This window comes from Anguilla rostrata, chromosome 1 (genome assembly GCF_018555375.3).
Source record: "Anguilla rostrata isolate EN2019 chromosome 1, ASM1855537v3, whole genome shotgun sequence".
In the NCBI taxonomy this organism is placed as follows: domain Eukaryota; kingdom Metazoa; phylum Chordata; class Actinopteri; order Anguilliformes; family Anguillidae; genus Anguilla; species Anguilla rostrata.
Window position 1 is genome coordinate 37,760,517 of NC_057933.1, and position 14,332 is coordinate 37,774,848.

Below are 14,332 nucleotides of genomic sequence, written 5' to 3' on the forward strand. Positions count from 1 at the left end.
AAAAACCAAGGTACGGAACTAGAAAGAATACGCAAATTCTTTTACACGAGCCAACGAGAAGTTGCAAAAAACAGAGGCAACAATCGGGCAGAGAGTGGTAGGCGAGCCGAGAATAAATACTGGTGAGCGTGACGGGAAAGTGTGTGGAATGCAGGGGAAACAGGTGGGTGAAATTAGGTATTCAGAGATCGTTGAAACTGAGACCCGCCTCCGCTGTGGAGGCGAGCACAGATGGTGAAAAAAACAGACAAGATACACGAGGCAAAACAGAAAACATGAGAGACGACAGGGACGTGACAATTATGGATTAAAAACAAACTGTCATACTCTGTTTTTTGAAAAATCGGTTTGACCTCCCTAGGGATATGCATCATCGCACACTGGCAGCAGGTTGGGAAGAGGGAATCGAGAAGACGCGTCTCATTTTCACTCTAATTGTTACGACCCAAAAGGGAAGCAACACAATAATAATAGCTTTATTTGTATAGCACTTTTCAATACAGGTAACAAAGTGCTTCACAATAGTCAATACACAAAACACAGAAACAAATAAAAATAATAAAATAACATAAAATAAAAGATCACCCAATAAACGCTTTATTATAAAAATATGTCTTAAGAAGTTAAATAAAATGGGGAACTGACTCTGCAAGCCTGATATTTTCTGGCAGATTGTTCCAAAGTCTAGGGGCTCTGACAGCAAAGTCCCTGTCGCCTTTGGTTTTCAGCCTTGACTTTGGAATGGCTACCCGAGGATCTCAGTCTGCGTCCTGGCTCATAGGAGGGGATAAAAGATCAGAAATATAGGGAGGGGCCATTCCATGCCTGGCGTTAAAAGTAATTAAAATAATTTTAAAATCAATCCTAAGATAAACTGGCAGCCAATGCAAGGATGCTAGGACAGGGGTGATATGATCACATTGAGTTGTGATCTGAGTTAAGTACCGAGCTGCAGCATTTTGAACTAACTGTAGGCGGTCGATTGATTTCTGACTAAGACTGGTATACAGGGAGTTACAATAGTTGAGGCGGGAGAAAATAAAAGCATGGATGAGTTTCTCCAGATCTGGGGCAGAGATGAAGGACCTAACCTTGGCTATATTTCTCAAATGATAAAAACATGACTGAACTACTTTTTTTACATGGGGTTCAAAACACAAGTCCTGATGAGAAAAAAAAAAAAAAAAGAGTACTGCATTTTAAAATAAAGAACTTTGTAATAGAGCAGAGTGTAGGCCATTAACCCAAACAAGGCTAGTGTTTATTTACAGACAACATACAAAACAAAAATAATTATAATTAAATAATTAATTAAAGTCATGGAAAACAGCTGGTAAGGAAAATCATAAAATTAACAAAAAGATAATATAGCATTTTTGTTATGTAGGTGATAATGGAGGTATTACCCTTTTAAAATCACTACATACATGAAAACATGTTTTCTTTGACCACTGCCCAGTGGCAGAGCTTGAATATTAGGACAGGGGATGCGGAAGCAGTTTAGATGGTCCCTATGACTCGATTATTAAAAAAAAAAATATATATATATATATATATTGGCGTGACTTAGCGATGGCCGGCTGTATTGGCACATCACACTTTGTTACATAAATCTAGCTCAAAGGCTATGACCACAGCAATCGCGCAGCAAGGCTATATCAGAAACAAGTTAGGCTATGAAAATGGAGACTTCATAGTTAATACTTGTTTGTGATAGTTAATACTTGCCAGCTAGCCTACTAATTAAAACGTTTGTATTTTTTTAAGGAGTTGGGTGAACGTATGGATGTTAAACAAACAAACTTAATAATATAGGCCAAGTCTGACAGGATGACTTTAAATTTGAGGGCAGTTTACTGGAGTTTGGCTCGTCTTTACACCCACACTGCCTAACAATAGCCAGGTGTTGATGCAGAATGCGGATGTGCGAATGTGTCTGTCTCTCCTCTGGCAGGCTATTTAGCAACTGAACAATCAAACATCAAACATTGTCAGTGGAATAAACTATATTCACACTATAGGCTACTGTAGGATACAGTACTACTGATGATGAATTGACAATGAATTTGCACAAGCCAATATATTTGAGGAAAAGGTATTTTAATGATATTGAAACAGCAACACCAAACCACAGAAATTACAAAGGCTACATTCCAGTTGGTCCACCTTGCAATTCCACAACTCGGCGCAACACTTTATTCAGATGATCAATGTATCTGTTGCAGAGCTGTGTGGTCAGCTGGTAGCCCAAAATGTCTCGATAGCCGATATGAGTTCTGCATTGGTCATGGGTTTAGCTTCACGGCGCACATACTCCTTCATCGCATGCCCAACCACCTCAATGGGATTCATATCAGGAGACCTTACATAGAGAGTGCGAGAGCGCAGGATAAGCCAGCTATCCGGCGGATGTTCCGATCATTACGGCTGTTTCCTTTTCCAAGCTGCAGTCGGCACAGAGAAATTTCACTCTTGGGGCTCTATTTTCATAAACCAAACACAATGGTGAACACAAGAGTAAGCATTGGTGGTATCGCTCTGAGGGCGTGTCGGCGAGAAATTTGGCCATTTCATGATGGCAATCTTGGCGCACCTGATGTCGGTATCGCTAATAGGCCGAGGTTAAATGTCCAAGGTGTATCTATATGGTAGCCAATAAAATTGTTGTTCTCATTCTTTAAAAAAAGTTTGAATGCAATCGCGCGGCTCCATGAAATTTCATAATGAGCAACCCAAACGCACTGGACCATCAACGACAAGAGCGCATTTCTACACAGGAATCAGAAATACTTACGACACAAGTAAAGATTAGGACAGTAGCAATTTATGGATCACAATCCACACCACCTCGTCTCCCAGAAGTTCAGAAGGCATGGGAGGAGGTGGTGAATGCATTAAATGTAGCCAATATAGGCCCTGTTCGAACGGCCTGTCAATGCCGAAGGCTTAATGACCTGCAACGAAAGGGTAAGGAGAAGCTGGCCGTTAACAAAAGGTAGGCGATGGCGACTGGAAGGCGCCCACAGTCCACCCAAGACCTCACTACTGCAGAGGAAGTGGCCTCCTCTACATTGACACCACTGAGCGTGGATGGATTCGGTGGCTTGGAGGTTGGTTTGTCAGGCGAGACAAATTTATTTTTATATATAGCCCAATTTATAACAATGCAAGAACCAGACAATATCACTTTGAGCAATGCCATTTATTTTCAAACAAAAATATGCATCATTAATTAAGCAACATGTGATATACTTGTATACAACAGTTATTCATTCTTTTAACAAACAAAAATGTGTTTGGCAGATGGCTCTGCCATCCCAGGTCCAAGCTGCTCTGCTGCCCCTCCGGATCCAGTGTCCAGTGAACCTGAGGCAGAAACATCATAATTAATACAGCCCAGGCAATCCGCACCACACCGGCGCAGAAGCGGAGACGACCAGCCCTTCTTGGACCAGCAGAGGAACGGGTTCACAATGCTGGAGCGTGAATTAAGGCGGATAAGAGTGGCCATTGGTTCCGTAAATACCTGGCTCGTCTGGATGGAGCATCGGCGATTAAATCTGAGCAGTACATTGTGGTGCGATTGGCCACTCCACCCCCCCAAACGCTTTTCTCCAACCCCCACCCCTCTCCACCCCCAAGATTATTACCTTCCAGCAATTCCCCAGCAGCTGTCCATCCTCTGTGATGTGTTGCTAGAACAAGAGGTGGGAGAGGCTGAGGCAGAGGGAGAGGCAGGGGAAAATGTTCGTTTGAACAACTTTTAGTTCTGTTCTAAATGCTTGATTTTGGCTACAAAAGTGAAACGAATGTTAAGTTGTGTATTTTTAAATAGTTCAATGCCATGTTAAAAGCCTGCAATAAATTGAAGTTCAGTTAACTACGCCTGCTTTGTCAATCCTTGATGATGAATAACATGCATATAGAATTTTAGAAAGAAAGCCTGCACACTTAAATGCTTATACACGTTTATTCGTGATTGTACACATTACAGACAATGTTTCGATCCGAAAATTCAACTTGATTCATCTCAGCCCAGCACCTTCAACTTGGATGTGCGTATGAGTCTACATTGGAATAACATGCACATTGAAATGTTAATTTTAAAAGCTGATCCGATACTTACTATTTATCTAGCCCTATTAAGCCACTCAGCCAGTTGATCTCTTTTTGCTCTGGCTGTGATGGGAACCGTGACCACTGGTGCAGGTGGGGCAAGCTCATTTTGTCGCTGTCTGCGCTGTCCCTTTGTTAGTCGGTGATTGAAAATGTGTTGTGCTCTAGTGCTGGGTGCGATGTATGGTGTCATCAGCCAATGCTTCAAAGGATACCCGTTGTCTCCTAATAAGGACCCATCCACATTCCCTTCAAAGGCTCCAGGAATTTGAGAGTTTGCCAAAATGAAGGAGTCGTGGTAATTGGCAAATACATGTGTGACTTTGCAGCTGGCATCGCATGTCACCTGGACATTAATAGAATGTGTTTCCTTGTGATTCACGAAAACTATTGCATGCTCGGGTGGTGTGCGGATTTGTATGTGCGTGCAGTCGATAGCACTAAGCACCCCAGGGAACCCACACTTGAGAAAAAATGCAAGTTTTGTCTTGCGCTGGCGTTCTGGTGACAGGTAAAGTAATATGCCTGTTGGCCTGGTTGCCTAGGGCTGATGTCACAGCCTCAATTGCAGCACTGACAGCTGTCTGGGAGACTTCAGAGGTGGAACTGACGGTATGCTGGAATTACCCAGTCGCATAAAAAGTAAGCGCGGCAGTAACTTTAACTAGGACAGGTAGGGCATGTCCTCCTCTGGTGTCACTCTGAAGATGCGGCTCTAAGATGCGGCAGACGTAGGATACTGCTTCTCTTGAAAGATGAAACTTTCTACTGCATTCAATGTCCGTATAGTTGAGGAAGGACACCCGCTGAAAATATGTGACAGGTGCTGGTGTTTTGGTCCGCAAGTAGGGCAAGGTCATTTTTCAGTTTTTTACAGATTACGAAAGTGCAGATTATAAGCTTTCAAATGATGTGTCATACATTGAAATCTGAAAATAGTTGAAGAAGATATGCTTATTTGAATGTTGGTACTCCTAAAATCAAGTAGCAGAGAAAATCCCCTTGAAAGATCTTGAACTTTTCACACTTCTCACAGGGAGATAATGGGTGGGAACAATAGCTAGTTAACTCCACCCCATCCACTCCCCCACTAGAGTACCTGTAAATCCTTGCCCATTTAGGGGCTACCCTATTTAAAGCTTTATAACTGCAGATGTGAATACCACAGATACTAGAAAAATGTCTCAAATGAAGCAATACATTTGTACCATTTATAATACTAGCTTTGATTATTTCTTACAAAATTATGAATATAAAGTGCCAAAGTTTCTTGTATGGGAATGGGACGATATAAAAACATTTTTCAGCCGTCCACCACGTTTTGGCAATGTTTCAACACTCTCCTCATTACAGTGTGAAATATCCACATTACATAATACCACTAACCTATTTAAAGACACTCAATTTCTAAAATAACGTAATAACCGAAATATTTTGAGCAGTAATACTTACATAGCAATGATGAAATCTTATCTATGTTCAGTAGATGGAGACAGAGACAGTAAATCAATTAGTTATATCCGCTTCTGTTTTGCTCCAGAAAACGATGTCAGATAGGTCTATCAGCAAACATATGGCTTAGCTATGCCCAGAAGTCCTCAATAATAATGGTATTTTCCAAGGAATTACGAAAAATCGTTGACGTTTCGTTAGGTGCAACGTCTTTTAATGTTACCATATAGAGCGAATGCCATGGTAAGAAAATGTTCGGTTACGCTAACCTATAAAACGCTATTCCAAAAGAAAAATTAGACATGTTATACATCGTTAGAAAGCTTATACTCTCACCTACTGATTGAGCATCCACCATTTTAGCAACCTCACACAGTAAACAAACATAGGCTACTACCACACGGCTTTATTTATGGGCGGTGGCTTGACCGAAACAAAGTGGCAATAGCCAACGAAATCAAACATGCTAATTAAACTGCACCCCCATCACGCCTCCAAAGCCGACTTTGCTGACAAATTATAAGTATTTAGTGACCCTAAAAATGTTGTTTATTCTATTGAGTGACTTCTTCAACACTTTAACTTTCGTAATATGAAAAAAAGGAAAACAGTAAAAAAAAATTTAAAAAACCTTTTTTGCCTCCTAGCGCGATTTCAAGATTTGCGACTTGCGGACCTTTTCTCTAGCACCCGTCACATATATCCTTTCACGGTATTGTCGTCGTCACCGCAAACGTCGACTGATCACGTACTCCATCGTCAGTGTCACAGGATTTAATACTTAGGCCACTAACACCTGACCTGCCTCCATAAATAGGCACTTATATACTTTGCTAATGATTGACTAAATGAATCGTTTGGTTAATTAGCCTACATTAGATGATTTAGGCATAATTATGATTCAAGTGGTGTCAATGTGTAATATAATTTATATATTTTAGGCTATTGGCCTACACGATCGCAGGATTCTTGTAATTTGTTCTGTTTAATTCTAGTAGTTTAAATTAAAATTAATTAATTAATAATAATTATAGGCTATTTGTTCATTAAATGGAAGTGTAATGTTGGCATCACCTATAGACACTACATAGAACTACATGACTAATAAGTTGCCAAATTGCCAGAGTCTATTGCGTTGCTGCTAAGAGGTGGTTCCAGGTGATCATAATGCAATGGGTTTTTGTTGGTTCAAATCGTCACTGCACTGAAAGTATTTTAGAACATGCCACAGACAGCGCCACCCATCCCATTGCAGTGCAAGCGAAAGGATGTTATGTTGGGAATTTGTTGATCCTAGCGGTATTGCTGAGAAACGCCATAGCCCCAGTTTTAAGACGCTGATGCTGTCAACAAGCTTGCGTTTTACTATACCGTCCCCTGGCGCCAGTTAAAGATTCTATTCTAGAAAATAGAGCCCTTGGTGTTGCAACACCAGTTGGACCGGCACAGGTGGGAAATGGGAGCTGCCAAGGAACCTACAAGAATATCTGCTGAACGCCTTAGCAGAGAAGTTTCATGGCTTTGGTGAACGCGAGACCAAGATGTTCGTTGACTGGGTTAATGAACTCCTGAGGAAGCCCAGACTGTTTTTATATGCCTGAAGAAATGTAAAGATATTTGTTTTACCTGTTCTCTTTTACTGCACTTTTTGTAATGATTTTGTCTGTACACTGTAAAAATAAAATGTAAAAAACTTATTTTTCGTTTTCCATTACATTCACCTTGTTATGAGTTTGCAACCACAGAATTTTAGCAAGTTATTCATTTTTCTTAATTTCTTTGGTTATTTTAATTAACCTTAAACCCAATTTCATAAATAAACCATATGTTGCAAAACTGTCTTCTTGATATAATTAGCTCTTGAAACTAAATCAATTTCAAAAGAGTTGTATCGGAACTACTGCTAGATGTATCAAGATGTATTACCATCAAACTGAGAAAAGCGGTCTCAATTTTTTGAAAAACACAAAATATGTTGGTGGAGTTCTATAAATGGAGTACTGTTTTAAAATCATTGCGCACATGAAAACACGTTTTCTTAGACCACTGCCCAGTGAAGATACAAACCTGCGAAGATGGCCACAGACCAAAACACGGCTGTGACAATAGCCCAGTCAACTCTTTTGTGAGAGAAGTGTGAAGTCATTTTTGCTTGTTAACTCACCCTAACAATTTTCATACTCAAAACAGACTTTTGCTGAAGGAATTGTGTTGTTTGCGGTTTTAGCTGCATTTTTAGATGCTATACGTACATAAAAACGTTTGTCATTTTTTTAGTAGTTGGGTGAATGTATGGATGTTAAACAAACAAACTCAATAATACAGGCCACTTCTGACAGTCTTAATGGCAACATAATATATTCAGGAAGACATCTTGGCAGGGACTGATGTAATAGAATGGAATTGAGAGTATTGTAAATTCCTATATTTTTTGCGTTTTTGTTTACTCGACATGAATGTCTCAGAAATATATTCCAGCTGTTTCCTTTTGCATTCAAACCAAATGTTTATGAAATGCTTGACAAAAACCATGCTAAGCAAGCTGATGGATAGATGGTAAACATGCAAAAGCTGTAGTTTGGCCTGAGATTCTGCTGCCTTTTTAAGTTAATGTATTATGTGTGTATTGTTTTATTGTAGCTTAAATGTATGCATGTAAAGCATGTAGTAATATGTTAATGTGTTACAGCTTTCAAAATGCAAGTTGTAGACATTTATTAGGCCTGCACAGTTGTTTGAACAATTTCAATGCAAATATTTCTTTTTTTCCAAAGGATGTTCAATTTTCCACTTTCCTTGAGTTTCTACTGCCCTCTGGTGGGTCTTTGAGATTATTTTTGTAGGAGGCAAATTTGTTTTTGTGAAAACATTTCCAAGCTTTTTTATTCCTGGACTGGTGCACTGGACTTTTCAACTGCATGCACTCCAATATAGAATGGAGTAAGAAGAAAAAGTAGGAACATTAACCCTCCTGTTATGTTGCGGGTCAAATTGACCCTTTTTAAAGTTTGAAAATCTAGGAAAAATACTTAAAATTATTTTTTCAGTATGAAACTTCTTCTACTGGCCTTAATTAGTGTAATCAACATTCTAAATTAAAATGGTTCATTTCATGTATTTGCAAACCCCCCCTGTATGTTTATATCACCCGGGAACATTTTGCTGTACCTAAAAAATGAACAGAACAGGAGGGTTAAGTTGATACCAGTCAAATTTACCATACCAAATTTAGTACAATTTTATGTTGCCTTGGAGTTTTCTAACTGCTCAGTGTTCATTTTTGAAAAAAATTGAAGTAAGAACAGTTTGACAGTGGGTGTTGGTGAAACCATATGAACTTAAAATTAAATCAAATTAAACTCAATGCCTGATGTTATGGAGAGGTCACCAGTGCACTTTTTTCATCAAGGGCACAGACTGCCTTCTTTCTTTTTTTCATGGCTCCTTTGATTTTAGTTTGCACTGATTTCAATTTAAATTAGCCTCAATTTCAAATGAATGTTAAAGAAAATTCTATTTTTCAAAATATTACAATATTACTACATATTACTATTTTGTCTTTAGTCACAGACTCAATGGGCCTCATTCACCAATATCTCCCTAAGTTTTTTCTTAAATTTGTTCTTGAGAAAATTCCTAAGAAAAGTTTACGTCAGATTCACGACGTGTTCTTAAACCGCAGAATTGTTCGCACGGGTTCTTGAAATGATGAATCCCATTGTCCTCGTAAGTGTAAAGCGCATGCCAGTTGTTCCTAATTAGCATAGGTAAACGCCCCGCCAATCCCCATAAAAGGACATGAGACTGCTGGGCCGTGTGCACACAGAAATCAAAAAGAAAAGTTGAGAGCGAACGAAGTCAATAATGCCCAAACAAAAATCTAAAGACGGCAGAGCACCGGACTCCAAACGTAAGAAAAACGTCAGTAGTTCTGAAGTGGAGATATTGCTGTGGGAACTGAACAGCAAACGACCTGTCATATTTAGTAGCGTCAGTAGTGGATATAAAATAACACAAAAAAAGATGCATGAGATGATATTACTCGTTCAGTGAATGGGCGCACAACTGATGAAGTAAAAAAATGGTTTGATGTCAAATCTGAGGCAAAAAAATATTAATAAAATAAAAATACTGGTGGAAGTGGGCGCAAGGAATTGCGTGTTATGCATTCAAACGACAAAGTGCTTCTCGTCACATTAATACCGCTAATTAAATCAACCGGCAGTAAACTGCATCGGAGTAAACCCGTCGCTGCACAAAACACTGCACAAAAAATTTCTTGCCAGTCATTTTGGTGTCACCCCCTAGTGACGTTCTCTTCTTAAACATGTCCATGTGAATTGAACAGCATAATTGAAACCCCCCAAAATAAAAGGTCACTACAATGGTTTGATTTTTATCATTTACTCCCGCTGAGGCAACCACCCTCTGAGGCGGAACCTGGCACCTTAATGCTTTGTACAATAATGAAAATAATTATTTAAAAATATTATAAATGATAAAAATATTATTGTAATTTAAATCCTATATTATACAACTGTAGAATTGAAAAAAACGCAATAACCAATTATTTTGCACAAACATGTCAGCACTCAAATGTGCGTAAGTGTGCTCTTGAGTGTGCGTAGATTCTGTTCTTACCTAAGAACAAATCCCAAATAAGAAAACATTGGTGAATGTCAGAATCTTCATGAAAGCTGCATAAGTGGGTTTTAAGAAGAAAATTCTTCTTAAGAACGGTGAATGAGGCCCATTGTGTTTGTGGATATAGATTTTCGTGAGGGGGGAGGGTCACGTCTGTAAATTAAAATCTGTGTTTTGTGATCTGAAGTGGTTTATTAACATTTGTGAACAGAAAAAGTATGAATGCAAAACAGTTTTTACGTGCGACACTCCCTCTACATGCAACGCACAGTTTACAAGAAGAAACACACAGCTCCCACTACAGACAGACATTTGGCACTGCTTTTACGCTTCCCGTATGGGGAGCCAATCGTTCAAGGCAGGTAAGAGCGACACACCCCTCATGCACCACACACTCCTAAGCCGGTGGGGTTCCCCTCACACGTGCCCACACTCAGCATAAAAACAGTGTACCCACTCTGGCTCCCCTGTGCCTCAGCCCCGCCTCTGGAGGGGGGAGACCTCACCCTGCCGTCTCACAGGGGGAGTCACTAACACAGGCGGGGTCTTGCGCACACTCACACCTCACACTGATTGGTAGCTGATTGGCACCTTGCATGGCAGCCTTTCACCGTTTGTGTGTGTGAATGGGTGAATGAGAGGCATGAATTGTAAAGAGCTTTGGATAAAAGCGCTATATAAATGCAGTCCATTTACCATTTACATTACATTACATTACATTACAGGCATTTGGCAGACGCTCTTATCCAGAGCGACGTACAACAAAGTGTATAACCATAACCAGGAACAAGTATGACGAAACCCCTAGAGAGAAGTACCGGTCCAAGTACAGGGAACAACCGCATAGTTCAACTTGGACCCTGATGGTTAAACTGATTAACACTAACAATGAGAACGGCAACAACGCAATCTATGGAAAAATAAAAATAAATAAAAATACAAGTAGTCGTTAAGACAGGTGCATCAACTAAGTCACCTATGAAACAGCTGCCTAGTTACAACCCTAAGTTTTAGTCATTTACAGGGGGGAAGGGAGGGATGGGGAGAGGTGCAGCCTGAAGAGGTGGGTCTTCAGTCGTCGTTTGAAATGGGTCACAGTCTCAGCTGTTCTGACCTCCACAGGGAGGTCATTCCACCATCGTGGGGCCAGAACAGACAGGAGACGTGTTCTGGAAGTGCAGGTGCGAAGAGGGGGAGGTGCTAGGCGTCCTGAGGTAGCAGAACGGAGGGATCTGGCTGGCATGTAGGGTTTGAATATCTTGTGAAGGTATGCTGGGGCTGATCCCTTGACTGCCTGGTATGCTAGGACCAATGTTTTGAATTTGATGCGAGCTATAACAGTCAGCCAGTGGAGGGTAGTGAGCAGGGGAGTTACGTGGGAGTGTCTGGGGAGGTTGAAGACCAGACGAGCCGCAGCATTCTGAATGAGCTGCAGGGGTCTGGTGGCAGATGCCGGTAGTCCAGCCAGAAGAGAGTTGCAGTAGTCCAGGCGGGATAGAACCATTGCTTGGACCAGGAGCTGGGTTGAGTAGGTGGTGAGAAAGGGGCGGATTCTGCGGATGTTGTAAAGGAAAAATCTGCATACCCGGGTTACTGATGCAATGTTGTTGGAGAGGGACAGCCTGTTGTCCATCATCACTCCGAGATTCTTGGCGCAGGGTGATGATGTCACTACGGTGTCCCCTAAGGAAATAGAAAAGTCGAGGAGGGGAGAGGATAGAGCAGGAATAAAGATTAGCTCCGTCTTTCCCGGGTTGAGCTTCAGGTGGTGATTGTCCATCCAGCTCTGTATGTCCCTCAGGCAAGCGGAGATGCGGGCAGGGACCTGTGTGTCCGAAGGGGAGAAGGAGAGAAAGAGTTGCGTGTCGTCGGCATAGGAATGATAGGACAAGCCATGGGCAGATATTACAGGGCCAAGGGATCTGGTGTACATGGAGAAGAGAAGGGGACCAAGGACTGAGCCCTGGGGAACTCCGGTGGAGAGGGGACGGGGTGGTGATACCTTACCCGCCCAGGCAACCTGGAAGGAGCGGTCAGAGAGGTAGGACTCAATCCAGTCAAGGACTGTGCCGCGGATCCCTGTTGCTGCCAGGGAGGACAGGAGGGTAGAGTGGTCCACAGTGTCAAATGCAGCGGAGAGGTCTAGAAGAATCAGGACAGAGGAGAGGGAGGCTGCTCGTGCGGCATGGAGTGACTCACTGACCGAGAGGAGTGCAGTCTCAGTTGAGTGGCCAGGCCTGAAGCCAGACTGGTGGGGATCAAGCAGGTTGTTCTCAGAGAAGAAAGCAGAGAGCTGGTTAGATGCAGCACGTTCAAGTGTTTTGGATAGGAAAGGGAGGAGAGATACCGGGCGGTAGTTCTGAATGACTGAAGGATCTAGTGTGGGTTTCTTCAGCAGCGGGGTGATGTGGGCCTTCTTGAAGGATGAGGGGAAACATCCAGAAGATAGGGATGAGTTCACGAGGGAGGCGACAAAAGGGAGGATGTCTGGTGTGATTGCTTGAAGGAGAGATGAGGGGATAGGGTCGAGGGCGCAGGTGGTAGGGCGGTGGGTGAGCAGAAGCTGGGAGACTTCAGTGTCTGAGAGGAGAGAAAATGTGGAGAAACGGGGCGGAGGACGCAGAGGGGGCGGAGGACGCAGAGGGGGAAAAGGAGCTGCGGATGTCTGCAATCTTTTCGTCAAAGAACGCTGCAAAGTCATCTGCAGTGAAGGAAGACTGGGGTGGAGGAGGTGGCACGCTGAGGAGAGAAGAGAAAATAGAGAAAATTTGACGAGGGTTAGAAATGGAGTTATGAATTTTGGTTTGGTAGAAAATGGAGTTATGAATTTTGGTTTGGTAGAATTTACCATTCACACTCCCACACACACACCACAGACAACATAATAGAAATTATAGATAGGATGTAGTTGGCCCATGCCTCGATGCTGGGCCACTCTACATCCAAACAAAAAAAGAAAAAAAAAAAAAAGAAAAAAACCAAACCCCAAAGGTCCACCGTCTCCCACTGTCCACTTCAGTCTCTGGGCAGCGCCCCGGACCACTCTGCGGCCCGCTGCACGTTATTGCCGTCCCACTGTTCGCCCTGCTGTGCCCTGCAGCTGGAGAGCGAGTCGGCGCCGGCTCCGGTCCTGGTCCGCGCTTTGCAGTCTCACGGAGTGGGAGACTCGCTGTTCCTCCACCCTCGTCAGGGCTTGTGTAGAGTCTCCCCTCGCGGCGTTGGTCCTCACCGAAGTAGCGCAGTGTCCTTGCCACAGGACTCTGCATAGCGCCGCTCCTCCCAGAATCCCATCACGTTTTCCGACTCGGTCCAGGCGCAGCTCGCTCCTCGTGGCTCCAGTGCAGCGTCCGGGACCACCAGCCAGCCACCGCCAGGACGGGAGACAGCTCAAACAAAAAGGAAACAGAAATAACAACAACAGAAAAAAAAACCCAACCTCAACAAAACCAAACTAACTTAAAGCTAAAAAATCCTCATCTGAGGAACCCAACATTCACCCCTGGCGTCTCTCGCGTTCTCTCTCACCTGCCTCCTTAACCCCGCAAGCTCGTTAGGGCAAACACGAAACAGCTGCGCCACGCCCCCAACTCCCGCGACTGGCGAATCGGCTTACGCCCCGATCTGCATGTGCACCCACACTCCAGTAATCAATCCCCCAGCGAATCCGGCACAGCTGTCAGGCTACCTCCTGACATAACATTTTATAGGTCAGAGTAACCGAAAGTTTTCTTATCATCGCATTCACTCTGTGGTAGCAGACGCTGCACCTGACGAAAACATTGTCAACAATGTTTCATAATTTCTTGGAAAATACAATTATTATTGAGGACTTCTGGGCATAGCTAAGCCATATGTTTGCTGATAGACCTAGCTGACATCGTTTTTTGGAGCAAAAAAAACAAAAAAAAAAAACAGAAGCGAATAGAACACTATCATTGATTTACTGTCTCTGTCTCCATCTACTGAACACAGGTAAAATTTCATCATTGCTATGTAAGTATTACTGCTCAAAAGATTTCGGTTATATAGCCTACGTTATTTTTGAAATTGAGTGTCTTTAAATAGGTTAGTGGTATTATATAATGTGGATATTTCACACTGTAATGTAAGCGTTAGTTAG

General features: G+C 42.3%; 2 long non-coding RNA genes across 2 annotated transcripts in view; both read right to left on the minus strand.

The window, feature by feature from the left end:
• Positions 1-14,332, minus strand: part of LOC135239505 (uncharacterized) — a 678,135-nt gene that overhangs the window by 201,901 nt on the left and 461,902 nt on the right. The gene's annotated exons all lie outside the window — the stretch shown is intronic.
• Positions 3,184-4,128, minus strand: LOC135239509 (uncharacterized). The gene is made up of 2 exons (XR_010325395.1): positions 3,651-4,128; positions 3,184-3,366 (listed from the first exon to the last, which is right to left on the minus strand). It is a non-coding gene; the product is annotated as an uncharacterized LOC135239509 (long non-coding RNA).